At 35.4% G+C, this 6000-nt stretch overlaps 1 long non-coding RNA gene and 1 pseudogene across 1 annotated transcript; both read right to left on the bottom strand.

The window, feature by feature from the left end:
• Positions 1 to 365: 365 nt before the first annotated feature.
• On the bottom strand, positions 366 to 4116 carry LOC120212044 (annotated as a pseudogene).
• Positions 4117 to 4613: 497 nt separating this feature from the next.
• LOC120212045 lies at positions 4614 to 4908 on the bottom strand. Its single transcript, XR_005524653.1, has 2 exons — positions 4861 to 4908; positions 4614 to 4766 (listed from the first exon to the last, which is right to left on the bottom strand). It is a non-coding gene; the product is annotated as an uncharacterized LOC120212045 (long non-coding RNA).
• Between the last annotated feature and the right edge of the window lie 1092 nt (positions 4909 to 6000).

Here is a 6000-nt window from a genome sequence, read left to right as displayed (position 1 = left end):
ACTCATTTTCGTCACGATTCGTTTTGATATCAGATATCATTGGTCGTTACTTTTTTTTTTCCAAAAAAAAAATCTGATAAGATATACAACATCACCTCTTATAAATTCTAGAAATTTCTTTTTCTTTTTTAATGTGGAATTAATGTCTCTTACATTTTTAAGGCACTACATAACATCACGTAAAGGAGTTTAAATAAGAAAGACGAATGTATACATCGAAGTGTAAACAAATCAAAGGATGACACTAATTTGTTGTTTTCCCTTGATATCAAACTTCAACATTTTCATGAGAATCCTAAGAAAAATTGGCATTAACATTAATGTTTTCATTTTCTTTGCTTTCTCGCTTCTTTCGTGTCATTCTATTTTTGCTTGTTTAGGCACTTGACACTGGCCTTAACCCTTGCTTCATAGCTGCTTCCCACACAAGATCGATCCTATCGACATCAATCGCCCCGACTTCGTGATGGGTCCAGCCTTCTAGCTGATGAACCACGCCTCCTGCATGGCATGCATGCACCACTCCTCTTTCCATCGTGTACTGTCAGTAATCATGTTTCATACAAAATGGATTAAATGAGTTTGGTTTTGGTCGCATCCTATTACATAGGAAGATATACTGTAACATAAAATCTTGTATCTGTCTTTAATTGTATGTCTGATTAAAAAGAGTAGATGATTAAAGAGAAGGTGGGTCACCCCACAGCTTCCAAGCCCTTGAACATCATGGGGCAATCTCATGGCGGCCAGGTCACCATAGGTGCAGTCTCTTCTGAATGCCAAAATGGGTGGCACCACAAATTGATGAAAATGCGTACCCGATGGAGCCCAGCTTTGTTCCCTCGGAGTTATCCACTTCCCCACGATCAATGTCTATTACATAAACAACAATAATACTATTATATAGTCGATTTGATCCTTATTCTTAATCTTAAAATATTTTGACCCTAATGTTTCATCTTAAACAACAACAAAATCTTAATGTGTGATTAAATATATTTATTTTGACTTTTATTCTTTTTATTTTATGATAAAAAAATTCCTATTTTGAAACGTTAATGTTTCATTGACTAAACGATTTTCATCTACGGAGGGTAGGAGACTTTGGGGTCAAATTGCTTTAATAAAATTATAGATCAAAGTGACTACCTAATCAAAACGTTACGGTGTTTCAATGAGTTAAATTTCACAAAGTTAATGAGTTGAGATTGGCGTTTGCATATCATACCTTGCAATCCTGAGCAGCCTGGTACTTGGTCACCTGGACAAGGTACCTCTGGCAATCCACCGGCGCTTCTCTTTGTATTTTCTGGAACCTATCGGTCAACTTCTGCACAATCATGTCCAAATCCATAAGCAATCGATTTCCATTAGCTCCGCCAGAAATATAGGATGCAACGTGGTTAGAAGACTCACAAGAACACGAACTCGCCTCCGACAAAGGTAAAGGGCAATGGCTCTGCCGAGCTTGGAAGTGGCTCCTGTTAAAAACACTTGGTCCACATGCTTCGGAATCTCGTTCAGAATCACAGCAGCCGTCAAGGTATTCCCATGGACGACTCTCACTTTAAGATCCGGATGCTTCTCGACGAAGAGTGTTCCTCCTCCATTAAGAGCTTCATTCTGCACGCATCACCGGCATTGTTTTGAATTGAATGTTTTAGAATTCCAGCAGGAACATGTGTTGAGAAATTAAGTAGCCAAGGGAAAGGCCCACAAGGGTTCTTAATGGAGGACATGGGTTTGATTTATTTCTCCCAACCACCAGTATAAATTTGACATATTCTTCGTTTTTCCAACAAAAATAGTGGGTAAATTATAAATTTACTTATTAAATTATCTATTTGCTCATATTTTGGTCCCTAGACGATATCTCTAGTCATTTTTTCTTTTAAAAATTATGAAATGTCCCCATAAGTTTTTCATTTTTTTGTGAAACCCCATAGTTTTGAATTAGTTTTGGTTTCTTGATGATAGAAGAAGGAAAGCGAACTATATATCTTGATCTTGCATTGATCAAATGGTGGATATTATAGATTAGAATGATTTATGATTTCATAAGTTTTGGGTTTAAGGTTGAATTTTATGAGTTTAAAAGATTTAGATAAAATCTAAATTGATAGAGTTATTGAATACAACGAGACGAGTTTTTCGGTATCTAGAGTGATCGGAGAAGACTCTTTAGAATGATACTTATATCATCGGTGTGAAACGGGGATGAAATTGTAAAATTTTCATCTTTGAAAGAAGAAGATAAAAGTGAAAAAAGGAAAATGATGTGGAAAACACATGAATTTCATGTCAATAAAAAATAGCCTATGTCAATAAAAAATAGCCCATATCAACATATGTGGTTGTCATGTCACCATTCTACTTATAATTTAACATCCAAATGATTAGAATATGAATAAATTGAAAGTTTAACGAGTAAATTAAATTTTTTAAATTTGAATGACCAAAATAAGAGAAAAAAATTGAGTGCTGAATTTTGCAATTTATCCTAAATTAGAGGATGATTTAGTAAAAGAGAGAAGTATACATATTTAAATAAAGAAAAATACAGACCTTATTTAATGCAGCAAGGCTGATGACCTTCACCCCTATCCTATCAGCCCTTAGAATGACCTTCTCTATGTGCTTGTTGATACCTTCCTTTGCAAACGGCAAGAAATACTGCAAAAAAATGGTTATGCCCTAGGTCATTTAATCGCCTGTCCCATATATTAAAGTTCGGCCAAATTCCTTTTAATTTCAAACACAAACTCGAACCTGAAAGCCGACTCTAGAAACTACCTACGTCGGGTGCAAATGGCCTCTAAGATTGTAGAAGAAGACGAGGAAGCCCTTAGACCAACCCCACATCGCTAGCATGATCACGAATGCGAGATACCAAAGAGGCAATAGAACGATTCTCGTCGTGAACGGTAAGGCCGAGAACGATTGGAAGACGAACGGGGCATGCATCGCCGATGTTATGTCGACGCCGTGTGCTAGGATCACGAAATCCGGTACCCTACCGTTCTTTGCTGAATCCGAACTGATTTTCTTGAGTAGCTGCCATGAATTGCGGTTGAGTGTATTCCCCATGGCATCAAACAATGGCATGAATGGTCCCCATCTCGGTGTGGTGCAAGCTATGGTACCTGACAAAATTAATATGAAAGATTTAATACATGTATAGAATTCATCGAGTGATATTAATGGTAAATAAGTGTTATTTTCTTTAAAAAGATTGGGTCTTGCAATTGTGATTATAAGGTATATATTCGTTATCAATAATTAAAAAAAAATTGAACCAAATAAATACACCCAACAAAACTTATTGATTGATTTTAGTGGTAAAATAGATTTTTATTCTCCTTAAAGAACTCAAATTTCAACAACTGTATCTACAGAGTATGTGTTCGTTGTTCGTTATTAAAAAGATTATGGATAAATAATAACTCAGACTACCAAAAAAAATATATCCAACGAAACTCGTTGAGTGATCTCAGTAATAAAATATATTGTTATTTTCCTTAGTGAACTCGAATTCAAACAACTGTCTTCAGTGTATGTATTCATTGTTAATGATTAAAGAAGATTCTGAACATATATTACTTTATAATCACCGCATACTATTAAAAAACCATCCGTAATGTAATTAACTCCATTGGAACTAAACTTACTCCCAAGAGGAAAACTCCAAAATGAGCTTTCCATTTCAATCAATTGGAACTTGCAAGTTCTATCAAACTTCATCTCTATCTGTCACTCATAAATTCTTCTTTCACAAAACGTGGGCTAAAACACAGGACTTAAATGAACATCTCTAATTTCCAGGTCTAAAAATGGAGTTGTGTGCTATCTAGGAGATAAGAAGCAAGAACAGGAAAGAAACCAGTAGGCAAAGCAAAGTTCACATGAATTGCATGGGTCATCGCTTACGTTGGGGTATAGAGCAAGTATCTGAGGAGAGGCAATTTGTTGAACATTTCATGTGGAACAACTTCAACATTGGAATGCCCCAAGCATCTCAGGAAGTCAAACACCGAAATGTAGCCGTAGATCATCGTTATCGATCCGTACCCCATCAGAATCGATCCCGCCCGATCACGGTACATAGTATAAGGTGTTCTAAAAACGTTCCATGACCAGCTGCACCACCAGAAGTTTCGAAACTCAGTATACACACGCATGATATCAAATAAAAATGTGGTAACTTCAGGTGAGTTGTTTTTACCGGTAAAAGGATGGGGAACAGGAGAAGAATGGTGAAGTGAATGATAATGGGTAAAAAATAGCTTCCATGGAGAAACCTGTGTGCCCAATAATACAAGGGCTCCGACAGGGAAACGTGTAGTAAAAGTAAAGTAATAAACCCCTTCGAGTTCCATAGATGAAGGCCATCCAAGGATGGGAAGATCAAGCAGGCCATGGAAGCTAACAGAGCTTGAAGGATTATGAAATTGTCCCTCAAAATGTTACATTAAAAAAAAGGTTTAATCAAACCATGCAATCATAAACTATCCTATATATTTTCATGATCATATATGTATTAATTTCCAGTCCCATTCTCGGTCAATCTGGTTGAAATCAACTCCTTGCTGAAGAATTCGCCGATTCCGAGTTAGGAAAAGCATGCTACTGTAAGAACTCCATAGCTGATGGATTAATCCTCTCAAAGCACAGATGAGGAGTACATGAAGGCACCAGGGATCCTTGATGGTACCCTCATAGATCCATGAATGTAAAACTTTTGCTGCTAAAGGACCACATAGCAAGTACTTTGGTACACATAAAGCAAGAGAAGAAACAAAGTATAAGCAAAACAGATAACATCTGTGAACAAAATACCACCAGGATGGGAGATTTTGGTACCTTGAAAACCCCCAAGTTCTCCCATGGCCAAGCTGATAGTGGTACAACCATCTTTTGAGTATATTCTTTTGCTTGATGATGTATGATAATTGTGGAACTTGGGGATGCAGGGCTTATTTATAGGCCCCCAAGAGACAAAAAGTACAGTTGAGTGTCTTAATGAGGTAGACAAGTGTGGAGTAGGTTTTGACCGGAAGTTGCCACCGAGGATCGAAGCGGTCACCAATCATGAAGTACACAAGTGTGGAGTAGGTTGGAACCGGGCAACAGCTGTATTGTTTTCAGCAATAGCAGTGCCTGGTATGGTGGGAGTGGGAGTTAGATATAGGGGGCGCGTCTGCTGAGATCCCAACTTGGTATGCTTGGTACGTTTTAGCACTATTATTACACGCTACGTCCCATGAAACTGTCCCTTATTAATTTTTGAAAAATTAAATTTTTTAGATTTTAACCTTGAGTTTTTTTTTTAAATATTTTAAATAAATAAATTTTATAAAATATATATTTAAAATTATTTGATTGAAGGTTTTTAAAATATATTTTTACATGTTTTTATCAACTATAAATTTTAAATAATAATTAGTCAAAATTTAAAAAAAAATATTAATAAAAAAATCAATAATGGAAAGTTTTTATGGGACAGAGGAAGTATTATTTTTTAAAAAATGGTCCCTTTAAAGATTATAACTTTGGTAAAATACACAAACAATATTCCTACTATAAAACACTACTTTGTTTAATCTCTTAATTATTAAAAGTTATAAAATATTTATCGATTATAGGTTCTGCTTTATTGAGTCTCATGCGACTATTAAAACTTACAAAATAGTCACTCAATAATTTATATGTTTCAAACTTGTCATTTTCTCTTAAAAACTCAACGATTGTCTCAGTTGGAAGTTAACTTACTCACTGAGATATGATAAAATTTGACCCCATAATAGTTAAGAATAATCAATTAAATGCGGAAGCATACCTTAATCTATTGATATGTTGAAATTTTTAGCTCATGTAATTTTATCTTTTTCAAGAAGATATATGTTACGTTGTTATAAAAGTCTCTAATTTAAAGTCTTTATAATTCTGCCTTCTGAGGGGATGTCTAAGGAAAGACAACCTTATATAAGGTTAAGGAAATAC

The sequence above is a fragment of the Hibiscus syriacus genome, unplaced genomic scaffold (assembly GCF_006381635.1).
Source record: "Hibiscus syriacus cultivar Baekdansim isolate YM2019G1 unplaced genomic scaffold, ASM638163v2 tig00109991_pilon, whole genome shotgun sequence".
In the NCBI taxonomy this organism is placed as follows: Eukaryota; Viridiplantae; Streptophyta; class Magnoliopsida; order Malvales; family Malvaceae; genus Hibiscus; species Hibiscus syriacus.
This window is presented reverse-complemented; position numbering and strand designations above follow the sequence as displayed.